Here is a 20,233-nt window from a genome sequence, read left to right on the forward strand (position 1 = left end):
TTTATTTTCTCCTGTTGATATGTCTCATGTCAGTTTGATTCTCAGTCTGGCTAGAAGAACCTTGATGGGGACAGGACATTCTTGTTCCCAGACACAGCTGAGATTCATGACATAAATACCTCTTTGCGTGCATACATGCAGGTATGTAACCACCCATCAGAAAACTCTGGCCTAATGAGCCACATTCCAAGAGTCTTAAAGGGAGACACCAAATCTAAGAGAAGACAACTACTGCCCTTGCTCTATAGACCAGTCTCTGATAAATGCTGACCCAAAGGTGGGATTTCCCCTGGATGTGGGAGGCCAGATTCCTCCAGCTTAAGATGGAGCATGTCTAACCAGTTCCTGGAAACAAGGATGTCTGAAGGCTTTCTGGGACAAGGCAGTCAGACTGGGTGGGGCTCCTTAATGGTCTAAGGATTTTCATAGACCAACCAGAGGAAACAATCACACAGTAGAAGTGTCAGACAGCAGAGAATGGGAAAGATGTTATTTCATGACAACAGGGAATCAGGTTGTCTAATATTAAACTGATAGGAACACACAGCACACTTGATCTTAGCCAAAAGGTCGAGAAGCAATCAGGCTGTCCAACAGTAGACAACAAAGTTTCGTGTCGTCACCTAACAGAGTATCCACAGCAGGTCCAAAGGTTAACGGAGTAAGGTTAACGGAGCTGAGCTTCAGAGTCCCACCTTCTAAGAATGATATCCTCTTCTCCCTGAGGCAGGTAGAGGGCCATGGGCATCTATCCTCAATCATATCCTCCGCCTTAAAAAGAACTGTGGACACCCGCCACCACCTGGTGAGCCCTGAGGACACTGTGCTGAGTGACATAAGTCAGACACAGAAGGATGAATCCTGTACGGTTCCACTGCTAGGAGGCACATGCAGTGGTCAGACTCCTGGGGACACAGGGGAGCTGGCGGTGTGGGGGCCAGGGAGGGGGCTGGGGGCGGAGGGTGTGTGACGGGGACACAGCTTCAGTGTGTGGGGTGTGGAGTTTGGGAAATGCAGCAGGATGAATGTGCTGAGTATCCCCGAATTGCACAGTTAAAACTTATTAAAATGATAAGTTCTATGTTATATGTATTTTACCACAATTAAAAAATTAAAGAGGGATCCCTGGGTGGTGCAGCGGTTTAGCGCCTGCCTTTGGCCCAGGGCGCGATCCTGGAGACCCGGGATCGAATCCCACGTCGGGCTCCCGGTGCATGGAGCCTGCTTCTCCCTCTGCCTGTGTCTCTGCCTCTTTCTCTCACTGTGTGCCTATCATAAATAAAATTAAATTAAAATTAAAAAAAAATTAAAGAGAAAAGGAGAAGCTTCAGACAAGTCAATTAGCCTCTCTCTGGGCCTGTCTCCTCATCTATGAAAAGTAGGTAACAACACCTACCCCATATACTACCAGTGAGAATCAGAAGAAGAAATCAATGTAAAGACCCTAGAACAATGCCTGACACACAAAAAGCCTTAAGCCGTGTTAGCTCCTATGAGTTTTTATTATTACTAACCTATGGAAGTGACTACCAGAATTAAACAACTATTAAGACTTCAAAAACAGCTTTGCCTACGGAACAGAACCAGGGGAGAGGAAGGCTGCCTGTAAGAATAGATCTTTTTATTTCAAATTAAAAAAAAAAATTATTCATTCACTTAACACAGAGAGAGCATGCGCGCACAAGCAGGGGAGCAGAAGGCAGAGAGGGAGGAGTCTGCTGAGCAGGGAGCCCAATGTGAGGCTCTATCCCAAGACCCTGGGATCATGACCTGAGCTGAAGGCAGATACTTCATTGACTGAGCCACCCAGGCTCCCCAAGAATAGATCTTTTTATTAGAAGCCTCATATTTGTTACTTTGTTAACAATTAAAAGTCCATTTCTTTTTTTTTTTCCAAAGATTTTTATTTATTCATTCATGAGAGACACAGAGAGAGAGGCAGAGGCACAGGCAGAGGGAGAAGCAGGCTCCATGTAGGGAGCCTGACATGGGACTCGATCCCGGGTCTCCAGGACCACACCATGAGCCTAAGGCAGCGCTAAACCGCTGAGCCACCCAGGGATCCCCTAAAAATCCATTTCTTAAAAGAGTTCTATCAGAGGGGCACTGTCAGAGAATAAGGACAAATACATGGAAATAAACTTGAGTTTCTAGAGGAAAACACTTCCTGGCACAATAAATAAATAAATGGGGAAACAACAGAAAAAAACTAGATCCCAAAACAGGTGCCAGTGTGAGAGTTGCAAAATCAGGTCCCTTCCCCCGCCAGGCGGAAGGGCCCACAGGCTGAAGAGGGAACAGCTGCTGCCAGCTGAGCCAGCCACCTCACCTGCCTGCAGGTTTCCAGCTCCCGATCTGGTAGGTGCCCCAGAAAGAGGGGCCAAGAAGAAAGAGGAGCAGGTTCCTGGAGAGTGAGTGTGTGAGTGCTGTGGTCAGAGAACAGGAGAGCACAGCCTAGCCATCTCCAGACACCAGAGGGGTACACAGGAATTTTTTAGAAAGGAAGTCAGCTCTACTGAGAAGGAAACATCCTAAACCCTGTATTTCTGGAGCTAGCGCTGTCTTACAAGGAACAGGGAAGTGCCCAGCCTCTGGATTTCTAGTTCTCTGGCCACATCCTAACACAAGGGCTGCGATGCAGAGTGCTGCAGAGCGGGAGGTGCTAAGGGGAAGGAAGCAGCCAGATGGAGAAAACGGCAGGTGGACCTGAACGTGCAGCAAGAGCACAAGGCCATCCACGGGGACAGGGGCAAGTCCGTGGCAGCCACCTACAGTCCTGTAGAAACACAGGTCAAGGGGACACATCTGCCAGGATCTACAAGAAAGACCTGAACCCCAAATTTTCTTAAATCCCCAAATCTTCAAATGCTCACAATCAATTTAAATTTTCGACACTACGTGGCCAACACTGAGTAACAAGTGCATCTTCAGTCTGCTGGTGTCTCCGCCGGAGAGCCAGCCTGCTCCACGTCCCCACCGGACCCAGCCTGGGTGCTGTGAGGGTGAGACGAGACCCACACAGAGACAGATGTCCGCCTCAGTCTACTCGCGGTGGCACTCTGCCTGGGTGGCTGCGGCTCCTGCGGCTGCAAGCTCCTAAAAGCGCTGTTTCTCCCCCCACAGATGGATTGTAGCTGGTCTCCCACCAAAGTCTCAGGTGAGCAACTCATCACCCCACCAGACACCCTGAGCAAGGGCTCTGTCAGGCCTGAGCGGGCCCTCACCTCCTCAAGAGCTTCCTCTGGCTGTTGGGTGTGATGAAGAGAAGACTCAGAGCGCAAGCTCAAAACCCGTGTGCTCGCTGCTAGTAATTGTGGCCCCTCTTCCTGGTTAGGGAACGTGGCAGCACGGTCAGCACACACCCTCCTCTTCCTCCTGGAGATCAACACAGAGCCCAAGCAGAGAAACCGTCAAAGTGGCAGACCTGAGCACGGGAGGGGCTCTCTGGCACGAAATCCAGCTTCCATCACTGACTAGTCCTGCTATCCTGGGCATGTGCCCAGTCTGTGTGTAATGCAAGTAAAAATGTGACTAGGGGACAAGGAGCTGTCATGACTGCCCCCACTGGTCTAGGACAGTGGCCAACACCAGATGCTTTCCTGGGGCCCAGGGAGAATGGGGTCAACTACAGATCTTCCTCAACTTATGATAAGTGCTGAACACCTCACATAATTACCGCATGCTGTACTCAAACTGAAAAACAGAATGGCCGTCAGGGTACGGCTGTCAGCATTGGCTGTCGACCTCGTGATTGCAGGCTGACTGGGAACTGTGGCCGCTGCCCAGCATCACCAGAAGATCGTAGTACATATCACTGCCTCAGGGAAAAGATTCAAATTCAAAATTCTGAATAGTTTCTGCAAAGTGTATACCACTTTTATACTATCGTAAAGTTGGAAAATCAGGGATGGTGGCTCAGCAGTTGAGCGGCTGCCTTCACTTCAGGTCGTGATCCCAGAGTCCCAGGATTGAGTCCCACACTGGGCTCCTGCAGGGAACCTGCTTCTCTCTATGCCTGTGTCTCTGCTTCTCTCTGTGTGTCTCATGAATAATAAATAAATCTTTAAAAAAAATTGAAAAATCACACGTTGAACCATTGTTAAGCCAGGGCCTGCCTGTATGGGGAGCCAGAGACACATCACAGCGAGGCCCCTGTGTGCATCTGCTCCACAACTGACAACAGACAGTATCTGTACTGCATTTGTTCTCAGCACTGTGCTCCTGGGAGAACCAGAACTAAGAGCAGGCATGGCATGCTCTGGGCCAGAACTCCTGGAAGGACAAATAAGTGGAGACATGCAGCTAAAAAGCACCACCAAACAGGTGGAATAAAAATAAAGCCCAACAAGTACCAGGGCAGAAACCAGGGCAGTGGGCAGAGCTGAGTCCAAATGAGAGCACAAGACAACTTAAGTCTAGGAACTCTGACTGCAGGGTTGCACCTACCAGGAGGAAGGAAGCTGTTCCTGGCTGCTCCCATGGACACTTCACGGTATACAGGCACCACACAAGCCCAGTACAACTCTAACCCCAGTTCATGCGTTAAAAAGCAGAGGTCTAGGGATCCCTGGGTGGCGCAGCGGTTTGGCGCCTGCCTTTGGCCCAGGGCGCGATCCCGGAGACCCGGGATCGAGTCCCACGTCGGGCTCCCGGTGCATGGAGCCTGCTTCTCCCTCTGCCTGTGTCTCTGCCTCTCTCTCTCTCTGTGACTATCATAAAAAAAAAAAAAAAAAAAAAAAGGCAGAGGTCTAGATAACTGTAGGACTGGCCCAGGCCAACAGTTAATGTCAATTCAAAACCAGAACCCAGATTAGCTGACAGCAAAGTCCACATTCTCAAATCTCCACGTGACACCAGATCCTGGCCTAGTCAACAACAAAAAAAGGAGAAATCAAAAGAGATACAGAAAGAATTATAAAGATGAGGGAGATGACAAGAAGGTAGTAACCAGGACTGAGCTAAGAAAAGGAGAGGAGGGTCTCCTAAGCTTGAGGGGAAATGAGACCCAGAGGAGAGAAGTGCATGTCTTCAAAATGGGGCAGTCAATTCTGCTTCTTGGTGGGGTGATAAACTCCTGGAGTTAGCGGTGCTGGCTGACCTTGTGAATGTACTAAAAGTCACTAAATTGCACATTTTAAAAGGGTGATTCTATGTGAATTGCATCTCTGTGGGCTGACAGGTGGCAGTTATATTCTTGAAGAGGAGCTCTGAAAGGCTTCAATGTTGCTAAGAGCCCACAGAGAGGACACTGGGCACCTTCTACTCAGCAACAAGTGCAAGGGACAAGACACACAGCCCCACCTCCAGGAGCCTGACCTCTAGCAGATCCTAAAGGACTCTGCCCAGACAGCATCCTACCTCTGAGCCTGAAGACAGCAGAGCCATTGGTTCCCTGTGCCTTGGGGCATCCTTGTGGATAAGGACAAAAAATGCCAACCTCCTAGGGTGGACAGGAGGGCTGACTGGGGCAAAGTTCAGTGCGTTGAACCAGGGGCATGGACAGTGCTTGTGTGTATGAGCACCACAGCGGTTACGAGTGGAAGACAGGACTTGTCCAGAGGCAGTGAGCCATGGTGGCTGCATCCTCAGCTCCGGGTACAGCTGCCTGGCCTACGGTCAGCCTCTCCCTTCCTGATCTGAATCACTGTTCTAAACTCTATCTCAGTCCCCTCAACTATGTGATAGAGATGATGGTATATGGCTCAGGGGACAATGTGAACATCAAGCAAGATAATATATATGAAGTGCTTAAAACATGGCAGGCAGGAGATCCCTGGGTGGCTTAGCAGTTTAGAGCCCGCCTTTGGCCCAGGGCGTGATCCTGGAGACCCGGGATCGAGTCCCATGTTGGGCTCCCTGCATGGAGCCTGTTTCTCCCTCTGCCTGTGTCTCTCCCTCTCTCTCTCATGAATAAATTAAAAAAAAAAAAATCTTAAAAAAAAAAAAAACATGGCTGGCAAACAATTAAGTGCCCGATAAATGTTCACAATTATCATTAGTCAGGGAGCAGGGAGTTGTCAGGCAAAGAAGGCTTCCATGAGGAAATCTGGCTTGAGTGTTACTCGTTTTAAATTAATGACCACACCATCTCAAGTGAACATTAATATAGCCGAGCTGGGCAGCCCCAGTGGTTTAGTGGTTTAGCGCCGCCTTCGGCCCAGGGTGTGATCCTGGAGACCCGGGATCGAGTCCCACGTCAGGCTCCTCTCTCTCTCTCTGTCTCTAATAAATAAATAAAATCTTTAAATAATAATAATAATAATAATAATAATAATATAGCCGAGCGTTTGAATTCTTAAGAAGCTAGTTTCCCAGGGACGCCTGGGTGGCTCAGCGGTTGAGCATCTGCCTTCAGCTCAGGGCAGGGGATCAAGTCCCGCACCAGGCGCCCCACAGGGAGCCTGCTTCTCTCTCTGCCTGTGTCTCTGCCTCTCTCTGTCTCTCATTAATATATAAAATCATAAAAAAAAAAAAAAAAGAAGCTAGTTTCCCTCTCTTAAGACAAGCGGGACAATTTTAGATCGGCACAAATTCTATATAGCTCCTTGCATCAAGAAGTGAAGTCAAGGGCAGCCCAAGTGGCTCAGAGGTTTAGTGCCGCCTTCGGCCCAGGGCCTGATCCTGGAGACCAGGGATCGAGTCCCACGTCAGGCTCCCTGCATGGAGCCTACTTCTCTCTCTGCCTGCGTCTCTGACACTCTCTCTCTCTCTCTCTCTCGGTCTCTGATGAATAAATAAATAAAATCTTAAAAAAAAAAGTGAAGTCAAAAAGAGGAAAAAGAAAAAAGAAAAAGCAGCAGCAGGAGAAGTGAAACCTATCTGCCCATCCTGTGACTTGCCGTAACCACCAGAAGGCAGCAGAGGACAGGTGCCACTTTGAGAGCCAGCTTGCAGCCCTGCCCTCTTGGAATGCTGTGACCATGTATGAAGAAGCCCCATCCAGCCTCGGGGGGACTGACAGAAGCCTGGAGAGAGGCCTGAAGACCCAGATGAGGCCCCAGCCACACGAGAAGCCAGGCAGACAACATGACGAGCAGAGGCCTGGGCCAGCCCAAACTGGGCTCAACCCACAGACTCATCAGCAAGAACTAAGGTTGCTACTTTACGCCACTAATCATTGGGGTGCTCTGTTACAAAGCAATACATGACTACCACAATGACTGTTATATTCCTTTGGCTCTTTTCTCAACTTTCCAATAATCTTACCCCTTAATTCACAGAAAAAGCCAAAGGTCTCCCGTCTTCCCTCCATCAAATCTACCAACCCAAATCACCACATGCGCTGCTTTCCTTCCTGGGACAAAGGACAAAGACCAGTCCCTCCACCTACGCTGTGGACCCCACCCTTCACACCTTCTCAAGACTGTTCCTCTGCTCTCTCGGGTCCCTCTTCCTCCAGGACACATCCCTGTCAGTGTGCACACAGACACGCACACACCCTGCCCCACAGACTCTGCTCCAATCCCTGTTCACAGCAATGCTTCCTGAAAGAACTGTCTGCATGTACGGCCCCCACTCCCTCTGCTCCCATCTGGCCTCTCCCCCAGCATGCCACCACCCTACTTCTGTCGAGGAAGCCAATGACCACCGAGGACAGTCTACATCCCACAGCTTATCACCAGACTCTTAAGTACCAGCCTCTCTTAGCTTCTGTGACCCACACTCTATCTCCTCCAGCATCAGCTCCTGGGCTCCCCTCCACACACTGGCACACCCCAATGATCACCCTGGTCTCCCTCATCTTCCTCTGTCAGGCATGGTTTAAAAGCGCAGGTCTGGGGCGCCTGGGGGCTCCGTCTGTGACACATCTGTCTTCAGCTCGGGTCATGATCCAGGGTCTCGGAATTGAGCTGGAGAGTCTCCCTCTCCCTCTGCTGCTCTCCCTGGTTGTACGAGCATGTGTGTGTTCTCTCTAATAAATAAATGAAATCTTAAAATAATAATAATAATAATAATAATAAATAAAAGTGCAGGTCTGAGAGTTCTGGCTCCAGCTTATATCAGACTAATCTTACCACTAATGATAAGCTGCACAAAATTTTTTAAAAACCAGCTCCACGGGGATCCCTGGGTGGCTCAGCAGTTTGGCACCTGCCTTTGGCCCAGGGCGCGATCCTGGAGTCCCGGGATCGAGTCCCGCGTTGGGCTCCTGGCACGGAGCCTGCTTCTCCCTCTCCCTCTGCCTGTGTCTCTGCCTCCTTCCCTCCCTCTCTCTCTCTCTCTCTATCATGAATAAATAAATAAAATCTTAAAAAAAAAAAAACCAGCTCCACAGGTGCTAGAGAACCACCAGAAACACGAAGAAACTGGAGGGACAGCAAAGTCTGAGCCCCATACTGAGATGCCTTCTGACTAGCGGACACTTGCCAGCTCTTGCAGAACAGGAGGCGACAGTGCTAGGTGACAGTGCTAGGTGACAGTGCTTGGCTGTCTTATTACAGGAGGAATGGAGGTCAGAGTTCAGGACTATCAAAATGGCCAAAACAGAAAGGGGAAAAAAAGCAGCAAAAAGGTAAAAAACCAAAATACTTAATTTTGTAAGTCTGTATTAAATCCCTCCCAAATCCTTGGCTGACTCCTAAGTTGCATATGGTTAGAGGAAACATCAACAAATCAAACAAACAAAGTCAAACTCATAGAAACAGAGTAGAAAGAGGCTGCCAGGTGCAGGGGAGGCAGGGAGAGGCTGGTCAAGGGTCCACATGTGGAACTCAAAGATGTGTAAGGTCTGAGGATGTGATGGCAAACGTGGTGGTGCTGTCTGGAAGGCTGAGATTGCTGAGAGAGCACAACCTAAGTGTTCTCACACACGCACAAGTATGTGAGGGGACAGATGAGATGGTCACCCAGATAGGGAGAGTCTTTCACGGTGCATTCGTATATCACATCACCATAATGTACTTTATATAACTTATAATTTTGTCAATTATAGGTCAATAAAGCTGAACAACTAAACTATTTTGAGGAGAAAGCTAAGCAAAGATGCCAGCAGCTGACCAATCCTGGGGAGACAGAATTTGGAATTTCAGTTCTGCCAAATTAGAAAGGTTTTCCATTAAAACCCAACACAGGCCATATCTTAGATGAGTAAAAACCATGTTCCAGAACTGAAGGCTATGTCTTAAAACTTAGGGCAAAAACAAAAGATACACCCAACAGGCTACAAGCTTCTATGGGATCAAGATGATCTCCCAGAAATTTAACAGTCTGCTCTTACAAAACTCAACACTCGGGGATCCCTGGGTGGCGTAGTGGTTTGGCGCCTGCCTTTGGCCCAGGGCGCGATCCTGGAGACCCGGGATCGAATCCCACGTCTGGCTCCCAGTGCATGGAGCCTGCTTCTCCCTCTGCCTGTATCTCTGGCTCTGTCTCTCCTTCTCTCTCAAGAATAAATAAATAAAATCTTTAAAAAAAAAAAAAAAAAACTCAACACTCTTTACAGGAAGATAACCTAAAACAAGGTCTCTAGAATGTACCATCCATAATGTTCACTATATAATTAAAAATTACTAGACATATGAGATAGAAAACTGTGATCCATGATCAAGAGAAAAAACAATCTATAGGATCCACAAATCACCATATGTTGGAATTGGCAGATGAGAACTTCAAAACAACAATTATAAATATATTAGAAGATTTAGGCAAAACATCAGAAGGAATAAAGAGGTAAAAATATTAGCAGAGAAATGCAAACTTGACAGAAAAACCAAAAGGAAGTTCTAGAACTAAAAAATACAGTATCTGAAATTAAAATGTTACTGGATGGAATTAATAACACAATGAACACAAAAAAGAAAACAATGACTTTAAAGATAAAATAGAAAAATACAAATGTAAACAGAGAGAAAAGGAAATATTAAAAATACAAACATACTCAAAACCTGTGGGAGAACATCAACCTAAAACAATTACCACTGGGACATCTGGGTGGCTCAGTGGTTGAGCGCCTGCCTTCCGCCCAGGGCGTGATCCTGGAGACCTGAGATCAAGTCCCACGTCGGGCTCCCCACATGGAGCCTGCTTCTCCCTCTGCCTGTGTCTCTGCCTCTCTCTGTGTCTCTCATGAAAAAATAAATAAAATCTTTAAAAAATAAGTAAATGAATAAAAATAAAATAAAACAATTACCACTGGAGTCCCAAAAAGAGAGGAGAAAGAATATGAGGCAGAAGAAATATTTAAGAGGCAATGGCCAAAGTTTCCAAAGTTGATTAAATACACCAACACAAGGATCCAAAAAATGAAGTAAATCCCTAAAAAGAAAAATACAAAACACTACACCTGGAAAATTATAGTCAAATTGACAGCAAAAAAAAACTTTAATAAAAATAAAGTGTTTATTTAAAATAACAAGCAGGGGCGCCTGCATGGCTCAGTCAGTTGGGTGTCCGACTCTTAATTTTGATTCACTCAAGTCATGATTTCAGGGTTGTGAGGTCCAGCCCCACACTAGAATCCATGCTCAGCAGGAAGTCTGCTTAAGATCCTCTCTCTCCCTCTCTGCAACGCCCCCCCACACAAGGTCACATGCTCTCTTTCTCTAAAATAAATAAATAAGTCATAAAATAAGTAAAATATCTTAAATACAGTAGGAAAAAAAAGGAACAATAAGAATGATAGTTGGCTTCTCATCAGAAACAACACATGTGGGGCACCTGGGTGGCTGAGTGGCTGAGTCTCCACCTTTGGCTCAGGTTGTGATCGTGGGGTCCTGGGATCGAGTTCCGCATCGAGCTCCCAACAGGGAGTCTGCTTCTCCCTCTGCCTGTGTCTTTGCCTCTCTGTGTCATCATGAATAAATAAATAAAATCGAAAGAAAGAAAGAAAGAAAGAAAGAAAGAAAGAAAGAAAGAAAGAAAGAAAGAAAGAAAGAAAAGAAAGAAAAGAAAGAAAAGAAAGAAAAGAAAGAAAGAAGGAAGGAAGGAAGCTAGCTAGCTAATCTGCAAAAAGGAAAAAACAACTTCCCAGCTCATCTAAGGAGCTAGTATTACCAAAACCGGTATCATAAGAAAGTCATACACAAATACCTCTTATGAACGTATACAAAGAAACTCTCAAAAAAATAAAAAAAATAAATAAATAAAAAACTAGCAAACTACATCCAGCCACTTTATATGTGCATTATACACCACACCAATGGGACTTATCTAAGACTGCAAAGTTGCTTTAACATCTGAAAATCAATTAATATAACACACCATATTGACAGGATAAAGGGCAGAAATCAGATAACCTCAATACATGCAGAAGAGGCTTTTGACAAAATCCAACACCCTTTTTAGTCAAAAAAGGAAAAAGAATCCACAAAATAGGGCTAGAAAGCAACTTCCTCAACCATTGAAGGCCCACTATCATTACTTCATTCAACATTGTATTAGAAGTTCTAGCTAGTACAATAAAGCAAGAAAAATGAAAGGTATTAAAACAAAAAAGGAGGGATCCCTGGGTGGCGCAGTGGTTTAGCGCCTGCCTTTGGCCCAGGGCGTGATCCTGGAGACCTGGGATCGAATCCCACGTCAGGCTCCCGGTGCATGGAGCCTGCTTCTCCCTCTGCCTATGTCTCTGCCTCTCTCTCTCTCTATGACTCATAAATAAATAAAAATTTTAAAAAAATCATTTAAAAAAAAAAAAGAAAGGAAAAGTAAAACTGTCTTCAAACTCTGACTATATAGGTAAAAAATCCAAAGGAATATACAAACCCACTATGAGAACTGATAAATGACTCAAGCAACATTGCAGGATACATGATCAGTATACATAAACCAACTGTTTTTGTATGTTAACAACAAACAATTGAAGAGAAGAAGAAGAAGAAAATAGGATGCCTAGCTGGCTCAGTCGGTGGAGCATGTGACTCTTGATCTCAGAGTTGTGGGTTTGAGCCCCACGCTGGGTGTAGATTACTTAAAAATAAATAAAAACCAGGGATCCCTGGGTGGTGCAGTGGTTTGGTGCCTGCCTTTGGCCCAGGGCGCGATCCTGGAAACCCGGGATCGAATCCCACATCGGGCTCCCGGTGCATGGAGCCTGCTTCTCCCTCTGCCTGTGTTTCTGCGCCTCTCTCTATCTCTGTGACTATCATAAATAAATAAAAATTTAAAAAAAAAATAAATAATAAATAAATAAATAAATAAATAAATAAATAAATAAATACCTTAAAAATGGGGATCCCTGGGTGGCGCAGCGGTTTGGCGCCTGCCTTTGGCCCAGGGCGCGATCCTGGAGACCAGGGATCGAATCCCATGTCGGGCTCCCTGCATGGAGCCTGCTCTTGCTCTGCCTGTGTCTCTGCCTCTCTCTCTCTCTCTCTGTGACTATCATGAATAAATTAATAAAATCTTTAAAAAAAAAAAAACCTTAAAAATAAATAAATAGAAAATGTTTTAAACAAGCAAAAATATCAAACACCTACAAATATACTCAGCAAAAAAAGTATATCTTCACACTAAAAGTATACAGCATGCTGAGAAAAATGCAAGATTTAAATAAATGGATATACCATCTGCACAGAAGACTCTATGTTAATTCTTCAATTCTAAAATTGATCTACAGAGTCAATGTAATCCCAACCAAACTTATGACAAAAATTTTTGTACACACTGAAGAGCTTATTCTAAAGCTGGCAAGACAATTTTGTAGAGAAATAAAAATGAAGGACTTATACTACCTGATTTCAAGACTTACCGTTAAATAACAGTAATTAAGACAACACAGTGCTGGCAGAGGATAGAAAAATACACCAACAAATCATAACAGAAAGCCCAGAAATAAGCTTGCACACATGTTTAATTAATTTATAACAAAGGCTCCCTAACATGATGCTAGAATGATTATATAACCCATATGGGAGGTGGGGGATGTATCCTGATTTCACCTCACATTAAAAAATAATGCAAGAAAATAAAATAAAATAAAATAAAGTAATAAAAAATAATGCAAGAAGGATCATTCAGAAAGGAGATCAGTATGTGCTTGGAGATGCAGGAAAGGGTAAGATGGAGGGTTCCCAAAAGGATATGAGGTAATCTGGGGCATGATTATACTATATGTTCACTATACTGCAGTGATGATTTCACAGGTATACAGAGGTCAAAGTAACCAAATTTTACATTTTAAACATGTGTGGGGACGCCTGGGTGGCTCAGCAGTTGAGCATCTGCCTTTGGCTCACAGCGTGATCCCAGGGTCCTGGGATCGAGTCCCGCATCCGGCTCCCTGCATGGAGCCTGCTTCTCCCTCTGCCTGTATCTCTGCCTCTCTCTCTCTCTATGTGTGTGTGTCTCTCTCACATGAATAAATGAAATCTTTTAAAAAAAATGTGTGGTTTATTGTACATCAATTGAATTGCAATAAAAATGTTAAAAAGAAAACAGTGAATCATAAACCAAAATACAAAACTACCACTATACAACTTTTACAGGGGTGCCTCACTGGACGTGTGACTCTTGACCTCAGGGTTGCAAGTTCAAGCCCCAAGTTGGATGTAGAAATTATTTAAAAATAAAATCTTAAAAAAAAATCTTTAAAAAAAATAAATAACTTTTACAAAAAAGAAGGGGGACACTTAGATGAAATAGTTAAGCGTTCAACTCTTAGTTTCAGCTCAGGTTGTGAGCTCACGGTTGTGATATGGAGCCATGCTCAGGGCAGAGTCCACTTGGGATTCTCTCCCTCTTGTGCCCCTCCCACTTGTGCACTCGTTCACTTGTGCTCTCTCTCAAATAAATAAATTTTAAAAAAAGAAAAAGAAAAAGACAATGTCTTCACAACACTGGGTGCAGGCAAAAATTTGTTAGAACACATAATAAACATTAAAAAAAAAAAAAAATACTGACACAGGCCACCTGGCTGGCTCAGGAGAATACCACTCCTGATCTTGGGGTTGTAAGTTTAAGCCCCACATCAGATGTAGAGATTACTAAATATAATAATAAATGCAAAAAAAGATATTGACAAACTTTTTTTACCTCAACCAAATTAAAATTTTCTGTTCATCACAATACATCATTAAGAAAAAAGATCGAGTCCCACGTCGGGCTCCCTGCGTGAAGCCTGCTTCTCCCTTTGCCTGTGTCTCTGCCTCTCTCTCTTCTCTGTGTATTCTCATGAATAAATAAAACCTTTAAAAAAAAAAAAGAAAGAAAAAAACAAGCAAGAGGTGCCTGACTGGTTCAATTAATAGCGTATGCAATTCCTTTTTTTTTTTTTTTTTTAAAGAAACTTGGGGTAGCCAATTTTTTTCTTTTAAAGATTTATTCATTTATTTATGATAGACACAGAGAGAGAGAGAGGCAGAGGAAGAAACAGGCTCCATGCCAGGAGCCCGACGCGGGACTCGATCCCAGGACTCCAGGATTGCACCCTGGGCCAAAGGCAGGCGCCAAACCACCGAGCCACCCAGGGATCCCCAGAGCATGCAATTCTTGATATTGGATCATGAGTTTGAGCCCCATGTTGTGTACAGAGATTACTTCCAAAAAAGTAAATTAAAAAAAATTTTTAAAGATTTTATTTATTTATTCATGAGATACACAGAGGCAGAGACACAGGCTCCCTGCAGGGGGAGCCTGATGTGGGACTCATCCCAGGACCCCAAGATCACAACCTGAGCTGAAGGCAGATGCTCAACCATTGAGCTACCCAGCCGTCCCTGAAAGTAAATAAAATTTTAAGAAACGAAAAAAGGGCAAATCATAAAATAGAAAAAAAATGGACTCCTTGGGCAGCCCCAGTGGCGCAGTGGTTTAGCGCTGCCTGCAGCCTGGGGTGTGATCCTGGAGACCTGGGATCGAGTCCCCACATCGGGCTCCCTGCATGGAGCCTGCTTCTCCCTCTGCCTGTGTCTCTGCGCCTCTCTCTCTCTCTGTGTGTGTCTCTATGAATAAATAAATAAAATCTTTAAAAAAAAATGGACTCCTTATACACAAATACATCATAAAGAACTTATATCAGCATATGCACATTTTTTAACTCTTAAAATGAACAACAACAAAAAACAATCCTGGGCACCTGGGGCAGGGGGCTTAGTCGATTGGGCATCGGACTCTTGGTTTCAGCTTGTGGGGTCACGGGATCAGCTCATGTTGGGCTCCACACTTAACACAAAGTCTCTCTCTTTCCCTCTGTCCCTACCCCCACTCGAACATGCACTCTAAATAAATAAATAAATAAAAATATTTAAAAAACAAACAATCCAATAAAGAGTGGATAAAAAAACCTCACACTTCACAAGAAAAATATAAGTAGCCAACTAGCATACAAAACGTTGTTTACCAAGGCGCTTGGGTGGCAGTCATTAAGCATCTGACTCTTGATATCTGCTCGGGTCATGATCTCATGAGATGGAGGCCCATGCCACGGCTCCAGCTCAGCATGGAGTCTGCTTGTCCCTCTCCCTCCTCCTCTGTCCCTCCCTCCAAAGCACTTGCAAGAGCACATGCACAGTCTCTAAAATAAAATCTTAAAAATTGTTCACCAAAACCAAACAGTTGTTCACCATCATTATTCATCAGAAAAAAGCAAATTAAAACCACAGTGAGATTATCACTACCACCTAAATAGCTAAAATTAAAAAGACTGACAATACCAAGGACTGGCACAAATGTGGAAAAACTGGAACTCGCATACACTGCTGGTGTGGTGGGTGTGTAAAACGGTTACCAGTTTGGAAAATAGTTTGGTAGGTTCTAAAAAAGTTAAACATATATCTATAGTATGACCCAGCAATTCCACTCCTAAATATTTACCCAAAAGAAATACTACATATCCACAAAAAACATGCATGAGAATCTTAACTTTAGTCATGAGAGCCAAAAAGTGAAAGCAATCCAAGTATCCATCAATAGAAAAAGAAATAAATTTTCATACAAATGAATACTAAAATAAAAAGCACAAACTACAGATACAGGCATTTAAATCAATGAATCTCAAGGGGCACCTGACTAGCTCAGTTGGTGGAGTGTGAAACTCTTGATCACAGAGTCGTGAGTTAGCCCCACACTGGACACGGAGATTACTTAAAAAGTAAATAAACAAATCTCAAAAGCATGACATTGAGCGAAAGAAGACAGACACAAAAGAGCATACCATACACTTTATGATTTCTTTCATATGAAGTTGGAGAACCTGTAAAATTAATCTATAATGACAGAAAGCAGAACAATGGTTGCCTCAGGATTTGGAGGTTGGTTGTAGTAACTGAAAAGGGACACAAGGAAGCTTTGAGGATGACAAAAATGTTCTATATCTTGACATGAGTGATGGACACACTGGTGTACACATTTTTCAAAATTCATCAAACATATGTTTAAGATCTACGCATTTCATTGGATATAAAAAATTCAGTAATTTTTAGTGGAATTTTTTTCAAAGATTTGAGAAAGCAGAGAAAGAGAGTGCATGCAAGTGCACCCAGTGGGGGAAGGGGCAGGAGAGAGAAGCAGACTCCCCACTGAGCAAGGAGCCCAACGTGGGCTTGATTCCAGACCCAGAATCACAACGTAAGCCGGGCAAACACTTAACCATCTGAGCCACCCAGGCGCCTCATAATATTTTTTAAAGAAATTGGGATCCCTGGGTGGCTCAGTGGTTTAGCGCCTGCCTTAGGCTCATGGTGTGGTCCTGGAGACCCAGGATCGAGTCCCACATCGGGCTCCCTGCATGGAGCCTGCTTCTCCCTCTGCCTATGTCTCTGCCATTCTCTCTCATGAATAAATAAAATCTTTAAAAACGAACAAAAGAAATAAAAGAGGGGCACCTGGGTGGCTCAGGGGTTGAGCGGCTGTCTTTGGCTCAGGTCAGGATCCCAGGATTGAGTCCCACATAAGGCTCCCTACAAGGAGATGGCTTCTCCCTCTGCCTATGTCTCTGCCTCTTTCGTGAATAAATAAATAAAATCTTTTTTTTAAATAAAGAAATAAAAGATTGTACATTTTGTGTTAAAAAGAAGGCTGCTTGCTGTCCATGTCCATATGACATGATTTCCAAGAGGATGGCTGGGGATGCTTGAGAAATGCTGTGAGAACGAGACCCACTTCACATACCTACTGCAGGTTACCCTGTGGATGAGCCACCCACAGGAGGGGAGAGTGGAAAGCACAAGCTCTAGAGTCTGACCACCTGAGCTGAGTCCTGGGTCTCCCGTTTATTTATTGTGACCTTGGGGACATTCCTTAACTTGTGCTTCAGTATCCTCACATATTAACAGAAATGTTAAGACTAAGTCATTAAGTTGTTTTAGGAAGTAAATGCTTAGGAGTCAGGCAGCGGGGTTGGGGGGGCGGGGACCTAAATGCTTACTGGTTTAGATGTCAAAACAGAAAATTTCGCACTGGTTTATAGTAAATTCTGTGCAGATCATGTACCCACTTTACATCTAAATGTCTGTTATGGGGCAGCCCAGGGGGCTCAGCAGTTTAGCGCCACCTTCGGCCCAGGCCGTGATCCTGGAGTCCTGGGATCGAGCCCCACGTCCAGTTCCCTGCACTCTCTGCACAGAGCCTGCTTCTCCCTCTGCCTGTGTCTCTGCCTCTCTCTCTCCCCGTGGGTGTCTCTCATGAGTAAAGAAATAAATTAATTTTTAAAAATGTCTGTTAAAGAGCCCCTGGATGTCTCAGTGGTTTAGTGCCGCCTTCAGCCCAGGGGTGTGATCCTGGGGTCCTGGGATCGAGTTCCGCATCGGGCTCCCTGCATGGAGCCTGCTTCTCCCTCTGCCTGTGTCTCTGCTTCTTTGTGTCTCATGAGTAAGTAAATAAAATCTTAAAAAAGTAATAATGTTACATATACCATCTTACTTCTTTACTTCTTTTTAAAAGATTTTATTCATCTATTCACAAGAGACACACAGAACAGAGGCAGAGACACAGGCAGAGGGAGAAGCAGGCTCCCTGCAGGGAGCCCAATGAGGGGTTCCATCCCAGGACCCCGGGGTCACCACCTGAGCCCAAGGCAGATAGATGCTCAACCACTGAGCCACCCAAGCGTCAGTCCCTTGTAACACACTTTAAAAAGTTCCTGGGCTTGTTTTCCTAAATAAAGCTTTACTGGAACACATGCATGTGTGTCCACAAAAAAGTCTGATATACAATCACCTACCATTATTATTCAAAAACTTACAGTATTTTGAAAGGTAGCCTTTTCCTTACCCAACGAAAAGGGAGGAGAGGAGGTTTAGTCAGCCGGCTGAGATATAAATCCTCAGTCAACCATCTATTTGTTGTATACCTGTTCTTCACCTGCAAAATGGGTGATAATAGTTCCTACACCCCAGAGTTCTTGTGAGGACAAACAGTTCACACATAGCACTCCAAGGAGCAGCACACACTGCATATCTCTGTGCATCCGCTGCCGTTACCCCTGTGCTGAGGTCGCCACACCCGCGGCAGGAGCTCTCCTCTGGGCTCCAGATTCTTCTGCGAGATACCTTCTTGCTAATGCCCCTTGGATATGTCAGACTTCTCCCACTACTTGGAGCCAAGACAAAGCCTTACTTTCCACTTCCAACCTGGAACACCACCCTGCTCCTGCCGCCCTCCCCTGTGGCCCCAACCCAGTGAGCAGTGCCACCGAGAAGCCCAGAACCTCACGCCCTCTTCTAATCTCTCTGCAAGTCCCCGAGCTCTGCCTTCAAAATCTCTAAAGGGGCCTCAAGGTCTAAGCCCCAATCACACCCACTGCCAACACCTCCCGTCTCCCCTCTCCCCCTCTGTGGGCACCCCAGCTCCTCATCCATCGCAGGCTCACAGCCCGCAGGGAAGAGCGGACAGTCAGGTCCACGGCCCACCTGGCTCCTAGCCACCTCCCCCACCCCCTCCCGGTCTGATGCAGGTTCCTGGAGAACATCCACCACCGTCCCAACTCTTCCCACACCTGGCTGCTTCTCACTGCCCAGAGCCCCGCCATAGGGAGTCAGAAAGGCCAAAATGGAAGAGCCACCAGAAAACAAGGGACGTGGACCAGAGGGAACGGCTGCGTGTCCGTGAGGGCTCCAGCACTGTGAGGCCACAGGGACGGAGCAGGTGGGCAGCGACGGAAGCGGGAGGGGCACCAAGCAGAAGGGCCCGGGGCGCCTGGGATGCGGGCCAAGGGCTGTCAGTAACAAGTGGGTGGGCGCTGCTGCCAGGCTGCAAGGACAGAGCGGCAGGCGGGGGTGTGTGGAGGACACCCCAGGGCCGGTGGGGGCCGGCAAGGGGGCCAGTAGGGCACGTGCGGGCAGGGACACAGGGACGGTGGCCGGGGACGCCCGGGGGCTCTGAAGCCACACGGGCGACAGGAGGAGGAGCAAGGCGGTGACGACAGTGGGCAACAGGTAGGGTGGGCACCGCCGAGTGTTAGGGCACCACTGGGGGCTGGGGGCATCGCGGGGACGAGGTAGAGCACTGCCCCGGGGTTAGGGCACCGCCGGGGTTAAGGCACCACGGGCGGTTAGGGCACCGCCGGGGGCCGGGGGCACCGCAACAGGGTAGAGCACCGCCGGGATAGGGCACCGCCGGGGGCTGGGGGCATCGCGGGGGCGGGGTAGAGCACTGCCAGGGTTAAGGCACCACGGGGGGTTAGGGCACCGCCGGGGGCTGGGGGCACCTCGAGGAAGTAGAGCACCGCCGGGATAGAACACCGCCGAGCTAGGGCTCTACGGCTCGGGCCGCCACCGCACAGGCAGGCGCGGAGCGGAACGGCCGCGAGGAGGTGCGGGCGGAGGGGGCTGGGGAGGGGGGGACACTGCCCGGGGCACCGACGCGCACGACTCTCGGAGGAGGAGAGCACTTGGGGGTCAGGACACATGGACACGGATTGCGAGGCAGCGGCGCCGGGGGCAGGCGGCCACCGCCTCGGGAAGGAGCGGGGCCGAGCGGGGAGCCCTGCGGGGGCAACAGCGCGCCGGACACTGACAGGTGGACGCCGTGCAGTGGACAGCGCCCTGGGGCGCCCGCCGGGAGGGCGGCCCACGGGAGGGCACACGGGCCGCGTGACCACTGGCGGGGGGCGGGCGCGGCCGGGAAGAGCCGCGGCGGGCGGCCCCACTCACCTGCCCCGCGGGCCGGGCGTCGCGGCGGCTCCTCGGAGGCCCGGATGGAGGCCAGGGCGCTGGCGGAGGCGAAGCCCGGGCGGCTTGGGGCTAGCCGCACGCACATGGGCCCGGCCGGGCGCGGCGCCCACGGACACGGCGCCCACGGACACGGCGCGGGCCGGCCGGCGGCTCTGGACCGGCTCGGGCCGCGAGCGGCGAGGGGGTCG

At 47.2% G+C, this 20,233-nt stretch overlaps 1 protein-coding gene across 6 annotated transcripts in view; it reads right to left on the reverse strand.

The window, feature by feature from the left end:
* The window catches only part of PPP6R2 (protein phosphatase 6 regulatory subunit 2), an 83,803-nt gene extending 63,570 nt beyond the window's left edge, over window positions 1–20,233 (reverse strand). For 2 of the 6 annotated variants that reach the window (XM_025455410.3, XM_025455357.3), the window contains exon 1: window positions 20,025–20,233. The gene's annotated coding sequence lies outside the window, so the exon portion shown is untranslated. Of the gene's footprint in view, window positions 1–3,224; window positions 3,376–13,968; window positions 13,990–18,115; window positions 18,235–20,024 lie in introns of those variants that run through there. The other 4 variants (XM_049115196.1, XM_049115197.1, XM_049115198.1 and 1 more) reach the window with 4 other exon arrangements.

The sequence above is a fragment of the Canis lupus genome, chromosome 10, assembly GCF_003254725.2.
Source record: "Canis lupus dingo isolate Sandy chromosome 10, ASM325472v2, whole genome shotgun sequence".
Classification (NCBI taxonomy): Eukaryota; Metazoa; Chordata; class Mammalia; order Carnivora; family Canidae; genus Canis; species Canis lupus.